This window comes from Tachyglossus aculeatus, chromosome 3 (assembly GCF_015852505.1).
Source record: "Tachyglossus aculeatus isolate mTacAcu1 chromosome 3, mTacAcu1.pri, whole genome shotgun sequence".
NCBI classification, from domain to species: domain Eukaryota; kingdom Metazoa; phylum Chordata; class Mammalia; order Monotremata; family Tachyglossidae; genus Tachyglossus; species Tachyglossus aculeatus.
The window spans coordinates 66,754,327-66,768,564 of NC_052068.1; the positions used below are offsets into that span (position 1 = coordinate 66,754,327).

Sequence of the window (14,238 nt, forward strand, 5' to 3'; positions counted from 1 at the left end):
ATGATGCTGCAGTGCATTGTTCTTCTGGAAAAAGAGAAATAAGGAGGGTGAGAGCGATGGGGTGTCTGAACTCTTGAATGCATATTCCAATGGTTTGTTCACTTTGATGTCATTTTGGACCTCATTATTGTCTGAACTGTTTCATCAGATAGGTTCCCTGGAAGAAGGCTTTTTGGTAGTCAGGCTCTCTGCTTTTCTTCATTGGACTCTTTTAAAAATTAACTTCAGACCTCTCCACTCCTCCAGAAGTTGCCCATCAACCTCTGAATCAAACAGAAGCTCCTTGCCGTAGGCTTTAAGGCTCTCAATCAGCTCTCTCCCCACTATTTTACCACTCTAATCTCCTACTACAACTCAGTCCACACACTTCGCTCCTCCAACACCAATTTACTCAATGTACTTTAATCTCATCTATCTCACCATTGACCCCTTCTCCACGTGCTTCCTCTCACCTGGATCGCCCTTCCCCTTCACATCCAAAATACCACTATTCTCCCCACCTTGAAAGCCTTATTAAAATCCCTCCTCCTCCAAGAGGCCTTTCCCAACTAAGCCCTCATTTCCCCTACTCCTTCTCCTTTGTTCATTGCTTATGAGCTTGGCCCAGTTCCCTTTAAGTACTTGATGTTCACCCCGCCTCAATCCCATAGCACTTACGTAAATATCCATAATTTATTTATTTTTATTAATGTCTGTCTCTCCCTGTAGACTGTGGGCAGGGAATGTGTCTACTGTATTCTCCCAAGCACTTGGTTCACTGCTCTGCACCCAGTAAATTTGTGCTCAATAAATGCCATTGATTGATTGATTGAACAGTGCGGGGCTAGCCTTCATGGAGATGGCTTTCCAAGATTAAGGAGGCTACTGGTGGTCCTTGTGGGTACCGGACAAGGAACACGCATGACATCACGTGTTATGCCGATACGCAGCTTAACGTACTGACACTATATGAACTATTTTATAAAAGTCTATCACTGGATATCGTGGCTCAGTGGAAAGTGCACGGGCTTTGGAGTCAGAGGTCATGGGTTGAAATCCCCGCTCTGCCAATTGTCAGCTGTGTGACTTTGGGTAAGTCACTTCACTTCTCTAGGCCTCAGTTACCTCATCTGTAAAATGGGGATTAAGACTGTGAGCCCCCCCTGGGACAACCTGATCACCTTGTAACCTCCCCAGCGCTTAGAACAGTGCTTTGCACATAGTAAGCGCTTAATAAATGCCATTATTATTATAATACTAAGTAAACCAAGCCCAAAGTGTGCCCCTGGGGAGACTCCTGACCTTCCACTTGCTCCAAGCCGTTTCATTCCCCTCCTAGGGCCATGAGGGGAGAATGGTGGTCTGTGGTATATGAAGGGGGGAAGGAATTCCAGGTCAGAGCGAGCATGTGGACAAGAGATCAGGGTGAGATAGACGAGACTGAAGTACATCGCTTCCAACCCGTGGAACTCAGTGGGAGGAGTTATGCTGAGGGAAAGCTGGGCTCTAGAATAAATAAAATGGACAAGGAGGTGCCATATCAGTTCCAGCCTGTCCATAATAATAATGATACTTGTTAAGTGCTTACTATGTGCCAAACACCATTCTAAGTAATAATAATGATGGTACTTGTTAAGCACTTACTCTGTGCCAAGCACTGTTCTAAGCACTGGGTAGGTACAAGGTCATCAGGCTGTCCCACGTGGGGCTCACAGTCTTAATCCCCATTTTACAGATGAGGGAATTTAGGCCCAGAGAAGTGAAGTGACTTGCCCAAGTTCACACAACAGACAAGTAGTGGAGCTAGGATTGGAACCCAGGTCCTTCTGATTCCCAGGCCCGTGCTCTATCCACTAAGCCACGTGGAACCCTTCCAAAAAATGGAACGCTTCCCAAATTTGCGCGTCATCCTTGCTCAGGGGCCATGCCAATCTTCTCTGTGTCGTTCCATTTTTAGTATACGTGCACAAGGGTCCATCCTAGGCAGGATCAAAACTTGGAAGAAGTCTGGAAGAAGGAAGGAAACTAGTGAGATGAGAGGCTCTGCCCCCAGTTTACATAATATCCCCCTTGGGCTTGGGTATATTCCCAGACTGAGCCCCTTCCTTCCTCTCCCCCTCGTCCCCCTCTCCATCCCCCCCCATCTACCTCCTTCCCTTCCCCACAGCACCTGTATATATGTATATATGTTTGTACATATTTATTACTCTATTTATTTTACTTGTACATATCTATTCTATTTATTTTATTTTGTTAGTACGTTTGGTTTTGTTCTCTGTCTCCCCCTTTTAGACTGTGAGCCCACTGTTGGGTAGGGACTGTCTCTATATGTTGCCAACTTGTACTTCCCAAGCGCTTAGTACAGTGCTCTGCACACAGTAAGCGCTCAATAAATACGATTGATTGATTGATTGATTGAGTAACCAGGGAGGGGAATTCTCTGCTGTTGACTGGGATCCTCTGCCAGTTGGGACAAAGTGGCCCTCAGGGTTTGAAATCAAATCAAATCAGGATTTAATTAACTGGGTGTGGTTTGTTAATCCAGGAGATTGACGGAAGCAATAGGCAAGGTTAGTTTTCCGTCAGAGCTCAGCATCATCCATCAGGGATTCCAAACCTTAGCCCCACCCAACTGTGATAACATCCAACATTCCAAGATTCAGAGCGGCTTTCTCAGTAATTGTGCTCAGATTCCAGGTGTTACTCTTCATATTTGCATAGCTATGGTCTTTGCCCTCAAGAAGATTGCTCAAAATGAACTAGATATGGCATCCTGGCCCAGTCTTTAAGAACCTCAAGTATCTTAATATGCACCCAGGTGCCACTCAATAAAGACCATGCCTTCCTCTTACTGCACACCCTAGACATCCTCTTGGAAATGTTTATTTATTTTCAAACCATCTTATTCAGCCCTTTTACAGTCAGATCTCTGATGGTCATATCAGTCAATCATATTTGGTCATGATGGAAAAATTGCCCCAAATAGGGTGTTGCTAAGTTGACGCAGGGGCAGGATCCAAAAGAAAAAAAGTAATAATTATGGTATTTAAGTGCTTATTGTGTGCCAAGCACTGTTCTAAGCACTGGGGTAGATACAGTCTTCATCCCCATTTTCCAGATGATGTAACTGAGGCTCAGAGAAGTGAAGTGACTTGCCCGAAGTCACACAGCTGACAATTGGCCGAGCCGGGATTAGAACCCACGACCTCCGACTCCCAAGCCCGGGCTCTTTCCACTAAGCCACACTACTTCTCTGGAGATCTGTTTCCAGGGCTGGCTGGCAACTTTCCCAAACCCCAAATTCTCTGTGGGGTTTAGGAAAATCCCAGGAATGTCTGCCTCCCCCAGTTTTGCTTTGAGTTTCCTGAGTTAGCAGCTAAGGCGATACCTTGCCAACCTACTTAATGGGCTTTGTCTTGTTGACACTGTGGGTTTGCAAGCACAAATATGTTTTTCCTTAGACGGGAATCAATCCCAGGCTCCTAGTAGGGAAATTGATCCCGCACAAGTGGTGTTTATTTGGTTTTACTAATTTTACTTCTGGTTACCCAGCTATAAGAGAGAACAAATGGAGAGAGGAGCAAACAGCCCCCTAGAATAGACAGTAAGGCTTAATGGATTTTACCTGGGGAGTCCGGATAAGCAGTGTGGCCTAGTGGAAAGAACATTGGCCTGAGAATCAGAGGACCTGGGTTCTAATCCCAGTTTCCCCACTAGTCTGCTGGGTGACCTCAGGCAAGTCACTTAACTTCTCTGTGCCTGACATCTGAAAAAAGCAGATTAAATCTTGCTCATTCCTACTTAGATTGTGAGCCCCATGTGGGACAGGATATGTGTCCAACCTTATTATCTTGTACCTACTCCAGTGCTTGATATTCATTCATTCATTCCATCGTATTTATTGAGCACTTACTGTGTGCAGAGCACTGTACTAAGCACTTGGAAGGTACAATTTGGCAACAGATGTACAGTAAGAACTGTGATACACAGTAGGAACTTAATAATTGGCCTCTGTCTCACCTTTGGCTCTGGCTGCCTCAGTTTCCCCGGCTATAAAATGGGTAGAACACCAATTTCTCCAGTTCACTAAGGAGAATGTGAGTTAAACTAGAGCAGTGAATACCTCTGTAAGGAAAGCGGTCCACCAATTTAAAGCATTGGATGGCGGATATAGAAATGTGAAATACCTGGGCCAACAGTGAATACCTTTGTAAGGAAAGTGGTCCACCAATTCAAAGTATCGGATGGCGGATATAGAAATGTGAAATACCTGGGCCAACAGTGAATACCTTTGTAAGGAAAGTGGTCCACCAATTTAAAGTAGCGGATGGCGGATATAGAAATGTGAAATACCTGGGCCAACCCCTGTACCATACAGGTGAAAGAATGAAGACTGAAAGACTCAATTGGCTTTGAAGTTCCCGAGTATATGACCACTAGAAGAGGGGGTAGGGACTGTCTCTATATGTTGCCAACTTGTACTTCCCAAGCACTTAGTACAGTGCTCTGCACACAGTAAGCGCTCAATAAATACGATTGATGATGATGATGATGATGATGATGAATAGAATTGAGGCCAGTAGTTGAGATTTGGGGCTTCTCGCCTGCCTCCAGAGTTTTGGGGAGGAGATCTTTTCCACATTCTCTATCCCGTTCATGGGAAAGTCAAAAGCTGCACTGTCATTTCAAATGGCTGGACATTTGGCCTTGGTCTTGGTCACTTATGGGTTAATTATTAAGGCAAAATAAAGGTATAGATTGTTGCCTGGCCCAGGAGGGGCGAGAAGATCTTTGGAAAGTCTTGGGACCTCTCTGAATTCAGTGAGGGTAAGACACCCTCTTTTTAGGGAGAGCAGGGCTTATCCCTGAAACTGTTGGGAACGTGAGGCTGCCGTGTTCTTCCCCCCCAACAGCTGTCCTGGGGTTTGTGGGGGTGAGGCCTTGTCCCCACCCTTGTCTACATTCCCTGGGAAAGAAAAAGGGTGTCCCACAATCAATCAATCAATCAATCGTATTTATTGAGCGCTTACTGTGTGCAGAGCACTGTACTAAGCGCTTGGGCAGTACAAGTTGGCAACATATAGAGACAGTCCCTCCCCAACAGTGGGCCCACGGCTATAGGGGGCACTGAAATGAAGAATATGCTGAAGACCTGGAACCCTTTGTGGCTCTAAAGTTAGTCCTCTGACCTTCTGGTTAGTCCTGGAGGAGCTGTTAACTCTTTCTTATTTTCATCATCAATCGTATTTATTGAGCGCTTACTATGTGCAGAGCACTGTACTAAGCGCTTGGGAAGTACAAATTGGCAACATATAGAGACAGTCCCTACCCAACAGTGGGCTCACAGTCTGAAAGGGGGAGACGGAGAACAAAACCAAACATACTAACAAAATAAAATAAATAGAATAGATATGCACAAATAAAATAAATAAGTAAATAAATAGAGTAAAAAAAAATGTACAAACATATACACATATATACAGGTGCTGTGGGGAAGGGAAGGAGGTAAGATTGGGGGGATGGAGAGGGGGAGGAGGGGGAGAGGAAGGAAGGGGCTCAGTCTGGGAAGGCCTCCTGGAGGAGGTGAGCTCTCAGCAGGGCCTTGAAGGGAGGAAGAGAGCTAGCTTGGCGGATGGGCAGAGGGACAAATTGTACATATTTATTTTGTTCTTGCCCTGCTCTTATGGTGGGTTTTTTTTTCCGATAGTTTACGAGAGGTGGATATTTCTCACTGTGTGTGTCACTACCCATTGAATTGCAGTTAGTCCTGGAGGGGTTGTTAATGGTTAATCTGAACACTTTGTTCCTTTTCTTATTTTGTTATTGCTCAGCTCTTGTGGTGGTTTTTTTTTTTATAGTTTATGAGAGGAGGATATTTCTCTCATTGTGGGTGTCATTTCCCGTTAAATTGTGAGATCGCTAAAGGCAGAGTCTGTGATAATTTTCATGGAATTTTCTCCTGGACCATAGAGTGTCCCCAGGCCTGCTCAGTCAATCGTTGTGATGATGATGTTTGGCAAAATCACCTCTGGATGTTTCAACCCCCTGATATGTTTATTCTGCTGTACTTTTATCTTCCCCTCCATTTTCATAGTGTTCATTAAGCACTCCTGCGTGTGAGGGTTGCAGTGTTGAATGCTCTGCTGAACACCTGTTCAGTTTTAGGACTTGCCGCTAATGATATTGACGTGGACAAACACAACAGAAAAACGCTGGGGGGTTGGGGGAGATAATTACATTGGGGGATCAATCAATCAATCGTATTTATTGAGCGCTTACTGTGTGCAGAGCACTGTACTAAGCGCTTGGGAAGTACAAGTTGGCAACATATAGAGACAGTCCCTGAATGAAGACTCAAGCTATATGTATATAGTGTCGGGATGTGGGGGCGATAGGGCCTTTATTAATAACAATAATGATGGCATTTGTTAAGCGCTTACTATGTGCCAAGCACTGTTCTAAGCACTGGAGGGGCTACAAGGTAATCAGGTTGTCCCACATGGGGCTCACAGTCTTAATCCCCATTTTCCAGATGAGGTAACAGGCACAGAGAAGTGAAGTGACTTGCCCAAAGTCACACAGCTGACGAGTGGCGGAGCCGGGATTAGAACCCATGACCTCTGACTCCCAAACCCGTGCACTTTCCACTGAGGCACCACGCTGCTTTTCTGATCAGGGTGCAGCAGTATGCTTCGGCATCTGCAGAAAGGGTCCCTTATCATCATCGTCATCATCAATCGTATTTATTGAGCGCTTACTGTGTGCAGAGCACTGTACTAAGTGCTTGGGAGGTACAAATTGGCAACATATAGAGACAGTCCCTACCCAACAGTGGGCTCACAGTCTAAAAGGAGGAGGCCCCTCTAGGGTATTGATGCTGGGCTCATTTCTTAATTATGGTATTTGTTCAGCATTTAATATGTGTTGAGCCCTGCTCCAAGCACTGGGATCAATTCAAGTTAAACTGGTAAGACACAGTCCCTGCCCCACATGGGGCACACAGACTAGGTAGGAGGGAGAACGGGCTTTGAATCCACATTTTTACAGTTGAGGAAACGGAAGCACAAATAAGTGACTTGCCCAGGGTCTCACAGCAAGTAAGTGGCAGACCCGAGATTAGAACCCAGGTCTTCTGGCTCCAGGGCCGGCGTTCTTTCCATTGGATTACGTTGTTTCTTCTACTAATTCAGTCCCAGCAAGAGGTGAGCTACGAAACAGCATCATTGGTGGCTGTAAATAACACTGTTAGAGATTATTTTTCCAAAAAGCAGCAGATCTCCCCCGCCCCCTAACAAATTGATTCCTGCGGTGAGCATTCCGCATATGCACCCAGTTGCATTCTCACATACCTGGCTATTTCTGAAGGTGATAAAAGGCTATTTTTGTCACGCTTTAAATGTAGGGTACTCGAAAGCCAAGCCTAATTCTGATTTAACAAGGCAAAGCCTGCCCCCTGAGTTTTGTACGGTCCTTCCAAAATCCCCTGATTAACACCGTGCTCCAGTCTTTTGTTTCCTTATCAGTGCTAAGCATTTGGCCCAAATTAAACATCAGCAGAGGGGATATCATCATCATCATCAATCGTATTTATTGAGCGCTTACTGTGTGCAGAGCACTGTACTAAGCGCTTGGGAAGTACAAGTTGGCAACATATAGAGACAGTATGTAACAGCCAGGGGCCAGGAGCCTTAGAGTTTGGACAAGGACACTGAAGCAAAGACTTACGTTATCCCGAAGACTAAACTGCATTTTATTGCCGAGTGGAGTGGGTTAAATTCATATTTTAAAGCTGCATGGTGCTATGTTATAGTGCTATGGCGACAGGTAGTTAAAAGACAGAAGCATCGGGAAGTCTCTGAAATGAAAGCCTGTTTGGGAGTCATTTCTGGAAAATGATCCCCGGTTTCACACAGGGTAGTGGTTCTCAGGAGTGCCGTTTGTTCTTCAGAATTTAGTTCATGTAAAAGCAGCGTGGCCTAGTGAATAGAGCACAGGCCTAGAAGTCAGAAGGATTTGGGTTCTAATCCTAGCTCTGCCACCTGTCTGCCATTCATTCATTCATTCATTCATTCATTCAATCGTATTTATTGAGCACCTACTGTGTGCAGAGCACTGGACTAAGTGCTTTGGAAGTTCAAGTCGGCAACATCTAGAGACGGTCCCTCCCCAACAGCGGGCTCACAGTCTAGAAGGGGGAGACAGACAACAAAACAAAACATGGAGACAGGTGTCAAAACTGTCAGAATAAATAGAATTATAGCTATATGCACATCATTAATAAAATGGAGTAGTAAATATGTACAAGTAAAATAGAGTAATAAATATGTACAGATATTTACAAGTGTTGTGGGGAGGGGAAGGAGGTAGGGCCGGGGGGTGATGGGGAGGGGAGGAGGAGAGGAAAAAAGGGGCTCAGTGTGGGAAGGCCTCCTGGAGGAGGTGAGCTCTCAGTAGGGCTTTGAAGGGAGAAAGAGAGATAGTTTTGCGGAAGGTTGGGAGCTGGACACATTCCTTATTCGTTCATTCAATCGTATTTATTGAGCGCTTACTGTGGGCAGCACATTTTACTAAGCACTTGGAAAGTACAATTTAGCAACAAATAGAGACAATCCCTGGGCTCACAATCTAACAAGGACTAGGGAGAGGTAGACTTTGACTCTTGAATCCGGAGACCCAACCAGAACAACTAGCCTGTGGTAAGCCATTTCTCTCTCCTTAAACTATATCTGGACTAAAAAAGTAGTGTGGTTAATTCTGTCTTGAGTATAATCTGTGGATAATTTCAGCCTAAACCTGGCAACTCGGGGCTCTACAAACAGCCATGGCTGGCTTCTACTGCTTAGTCTGGTAGTCAGCCTTAAAATCCTTCCGGAGCTGAAAATAGATACCAGGCATACCTCTCCTTCAGCCAGTCAATTGTATTTATTGAGCGCTTACGGTGTGCAGACCACTATGCTAAGTGCTTGGGAGAGAACACTATAACAGACACATTCCCTGCCCACACGGAGCTTACAGAAGAGAATCTACAGTCAGCGTGGCTTAGTGGAAAGAGCACAGATTTTGGAGTCAGAGGTCGTGGGTTCAAATCTCTGCTCCTCCACTTGTCAGCAGTGTGACCTTGGGCAAGTCACTTCACTTCTCTGTGCCTCAGTTACCTCATCTGTAAAATGGGGATTAAGACTGTGAGCCCACACAGTTGGGACAACCTGATTACCTTGTATCTACCCCAGCGCTTAGAACAGTGCTTGGCACACGGCGCTTAACAAATACTGACATTATTATTATTATTACAGTCTAGAATTTACAGTTTAAAGTCTAGAATAAAGTACTCTGTTGTACTCTCCCAAGTGCCTAGTACAGTCCTCTGCACATAGTGCTCAGCAAATATGATTGATTGATTTCCTGCCATTTCCTATCACCGAAGCAATGCTCACCTCAAGACAGTTGTTCTGCATGAGACCAGGTGAACAGATAGCAGCAGGGATACCCAAATGACTACTGTATAGTGCGGTGAAATTGGGAAACCTCAAGGATGGAGGACAGAGGACGGTTTTCAGGATTAAGTAAAACCAACCTCAAACAGGACTTCATCCCAGGTGAAATACGGGCATCGACCTCCGAGGCTAGACCCGTATAACGTATTGCAATCAAGAAAGGAGTGGCTCTTTTTGAACCAAAGTTTCTTATGGATCAAGAGACAAAGAGACAAAAGCCAAAACAGCACCGAGTACTCCGGAAAATCAATGGTATTTATTGAGCGCTGACTGGTCGCAGAGTACTGCTCTGCACACAGTAAGCGCTCAATAAATACGATTGATGATATACTAAGGGCTTGGGAGACACAACAGAATTGGTAGACACGTTCCCTGTACACAAGGAGTTTGCCGTCTTAATCCCCATTTTCCAGATGAGGTGGCTGAGGCCCAGAGAAGTGAAGTGACTTGCCAAGGTCACACAGAAGACAAGTGCTGGAGTCTGGATTAGAACCCAGGTCCTTCTGACACCCAGGACCATGCTCTTTCCACTAGGCCTTGTTTCTTCTCTAGGTGAATTTCCACTGTAGGTGATATTTTCATGAGAGAGAGAGAGGGAGTGTGTATCTGTCTGTCTGTCTTGCCCAGGTTTGAAAAAGCTGTTCTTGGGTGAGGGCTGACCAAAGGGCAATCCCCTGAGCTAGCAGGGACTTGTAGAGATTATTTGATCCAAGTCAGGTGGCTGCCTTTTCTTTCCTGACAATCTCCAGGGATGGAAACATCACACCGTCCATCAACCACTCTGTTGTGTTAGCAACCTGATCACTCAGAAGCTAATGATAATAATCACAACCACCATAATAACAAATAATCCAGAAGTTAAGCACTTAGTTGATGCCAAGCTTTGTAGTAAGCGCTGAGGCAGATAGAAGAACATTAGGTCAGACTCAGTCCCCGCCCCATGTGAGATGGGCCTCACATCTAAGCAGGAGGGGGGAACTGGCATTGAATCCCCTTTTTACAGATGAGGAAACTGAGACACAGAGCACTTAAGTGAATTGCACGAGGTCATAAAGCTTATATGTGGTGGAGCCACGATTAGAATCCAGGTCCTTTGACTTCCAGGCCAGTGGTCGTTTTATTAGGCCCCACTGCTTCCCTTGATGACCCTAGGCCAGTCACTGAATCTCTATGGACTCTCATATGATCCCTGCTCCTGTCTCTCTCTGTCCCCAGCACCTTAACCATTTTTTATGGCACTCGTTAAGTGCTTAGTATGTGCCAGGCACTGTACTAAGTGCTGGAGCAGATACAAGCTAATCAGGTTGGACGTAGTCCCTGTCCTCTTTGGAGCTCATGGTCTTCATCCCCACTTTACAGATGAGGCCAAGCTGCTTCTCAATATATTGAGAAGGAAATGAACAAGTTCCTCACCGAAAGAAGACTGTCAACACAAGCTCCCTCAGGGGGCTCAGCCTTATACTATCTGTGTGGAGGGTGGGAAGGGGATGCTGTGTGACTTTGGGCAAGTCACTTCACTTCTCTGTGCCTCAGTTCCCTCATCTGTAAAACGGGGATGAAGACTGGGAGCCCCCCCGTCTCCCCCTCGTCCCCCTCTCCATCCCCCCCATCTTACCTCCTTCCCTTCCCCACAGCACCTGTATATATGTATATATGTTTGTACAGATTTATTACTCTATTTATTTATTTTACTTGTTCATATCTATTCTATTTATTTTATTTTGTTAGTATGTTTGGTTTTGTTCTCTGTCTCCCCCTTTTAGACTGTGAGCCCACTGTTGGGTACGGACTGTCTCTATATGTTGCCAACTTGTACTTCCCAAGCGCTTAGTACAGTGCTTTGCACACAGTAAGCTCTCAATAAATATGATTGATTGGCAACTTGATCGCCTTGTAACCTCCCCAGTGCTTAGAATAGTGCTTGGCACATAGTAAGCGCTTAATAAAGGCCATTATTATTATTATTATTGTTATTATTAAGAGAGGAAGGGGACCTGGGAAAAGATAGACACAAGTCCTGATCGCAAGAGATTTCCAGTGCCACAGTGAACACAGCAAGGACAAACTACAACTAGAGAAGCAGTGTTGTCTAGCGGATAAAGCGTGGGTCTGGGAATTAGAAGAATCTGGGCTCTACTACTGGCTCCGCCATTTGTCTGCTGTGTGACCTTGGTCAAGTCACTTCAGTCATATTTATTGGGCGCTTACTGTATGCAGAGCGCTTACAAAGTGCTTGGAAAGTACGATACAGCAATAAAGAGAGACAACCCTGCCCACAGCGGGCTTAACTTCTCTGTGCCTGAGTTACCTCATCTGGAAAATGGGGATTAAGACTGTGTGTCCCATGAGGGACGTGGACTTTTCCAATCTAATTTGCTTGTATCTACCCCAGCATTTAGTAGAGTGCCTGGAACATAGTAAGCGCTTAACAAATACCATAAAAATAAAAACCGACACCTACACACGAACCCATTGGCTATGGGGATGAATTGAAGTGGAGGAGGGAGAATTCTTTTGATTTCCTTTCCTCAGCAAAACTGACAGGGAATGAGTTAAACACTGTCCTAGTTCCTCCCTTCTGTCTTTCCCTTTTAAGAACATATCTGTAAAGTCTCTGCCAACAGCCCATCTGTTCCAGGAACTGCCCACAATGCCTCCCCACCATCGCTGTTGGCCCGCAGGGTAAAACCCAGGAACTTGAATGTCCTAAACAGATTGGGAGCTACATATGGGACCAAATGGTTAGATCAGATGAAATCCAGTCCCATTTGCTTACCCAATCCTTTCATTTTTCTGGGCTCACTCAGGCCGGTGGTGGGGACAGAAGGGTGGAAGATGAAGAAAGGTGCTTTGCTAAGTTACCGCTATTTGATCTGCTGCCCAAATCTTTTTTTTTTGTCTCCTCCTCCCACTGGTTTCCTCCTTTCCTCCCCTCCTCTTACGAATGCATACGCACACAGGCCAAGTGTGGAGGTTTGATTGTTGTAGTTTCAGAGCCTTAGTTAACCTTACATGCAATAAAGCGACACTGCTGTCATCAAATGCCGTCGTAAATATTGAACACTGCCAGGCCTCGCGTGAGTTACAGCTCACCGGGTGAGCACCAACCATCATCTCCAGGCTACTTGCTTTTATCTTCCTTTTCTCCAGGACAGCGTGGATAGATTTAGAGCCCCCAACCCTGCTAGATTGAGGTCCCTCGAGCGGCTGCAATGACCTTTTGGGGGGAGACAGGTCAGAGAGGAATCGTGTATTCGTTCTGTGGCAGCGGGAGCCGTGGTAATTATTCGTTGCCTAGAGAACAGTTGCATTCTACCTTAATCAGATCAAATTAGGGCAGGTGATAACCCTTGCAGGCAACATAATTATGAAAAATGTTTGTGTTCAATACAAATTGTTATTCCATCCTTACAACCTAATGGGACGTCATATTTAACCGGTGATTCACGGTGCATCAATATACATTCTCTCTTTATCCCCTGTGGATGAAAGCTAAATGCCCTCCCTCTCCACATCCATGTCTACCTGTATATGTGTATACCTGTATATATGTATATATGTTTGTACATATTTGTTACTCTATTTATTTATTTATTTATTTTACTTGTACATATCCCTTTTATACCGTGAGCCCATTGTTGGGTAGGGACTGTCTCTATGTGTTGCCAATTTTTATTTCTCAAGCGCTTAGTACAGTGCTCTGCACATAGTAAGCGCTCCATAAATACGATTGATGATGATGATGATGCCGCCTTGCTTTTTCAATCCCAGCCACGCCACGTGACAGGAATCCAGGTACACCGTTGCCGCGCTGACCATACGGCTCAGCTGCCCGGCCTCGTGCTGGGCCACAGCGGTTGAGAGTGGCAACAATTTTCTTTTTCTATCCTAGGAGGGTGGGTGATTTGGCTCTTGATTTCTGCTTTCATCATCTACTCATCTGAGGCAAGGTAGAGAGGAAATGCCACAGTTCAAGGAGACTGGGATCTCTTTTGTTTTTTTTTTTAAAAGGCCTCCAAGCTGAAAACCATCCAACACTAGAGAATTATCCAGGGGCAAAGGAAATGAGGGAGAAAGAAGAGAGCTTTCCTTTTTTTTTTTCTATCCTAGGAGGGCTGGGTGATTTGGCTCTTGATTTCCGCTTTCATCATCTCCTCATCTGAGGCAAGGTAGAAAGGAAATGCCACAGTTAAAGGAGACTGAGATCTGTTTGTTGTTTTTTTTAAAAGGCCTCCAAGCTGAAAACTGTCCAACACTAGAGAATTATCCAGGGACAAAGGAAATGAGGGAGAAAGAAGAGAGATTTCCTACTACAGTCCAGCCCACACACTTCACTCCAGCCTACTTTCTGAACCTCAATCTCGTCTATCTCACCCATGACCCCTAACCCATGTCCTTCCTCTGGCGTGGTATAGCGGTTAGGGCATGGGCATTGGTTCTAATCCCGGTCTCCTGGGTGACCTTGGGCAAGTCACTTCACTTCTCAGTGCCTCAGTTTCCTCATCTGTAAACTGAGGATTGAGACTGTGAGCCCCACATTGAACAGGGACTGTGGCCAACCCAATTTACTTGTATCTATCCCAGTGCTTAGTACAGTACCTGGCACATAGCGCTCAACAAATACCATTATTATTATATTAATATCCCCCTTCATATCTCCCCACTCTCCCCACCTTCAAAGTCTTCCTAAAATCACATCTTTTCCAAGATGCCTTCCCTGACTAAGTTCTCAATACTCCTACTCCCTCTCTCTTCTACATTGCCT

At 45.2% G+C, this 14,238-nt stretch overlaps 1 non-coding gene across 1 annotated transcript; it reads right to left on the bottom strand.

The window, feature by feature from the left end:
- Positions 1 to 1,853: 1,853 nt before the first annotated feature.
- LOC119926407 lies at positions 1,854 to 1,957 on the bottom strand. Its single transcript, XR_005450285.1, has one exon. It is a non-coding gene; the product is annotated as a U6 spliceosomal RNA (small nuclear RNA).
- Between the last annotated feature and the right edge of the window lie 12,281 nt (positions 1,958 to 14,238).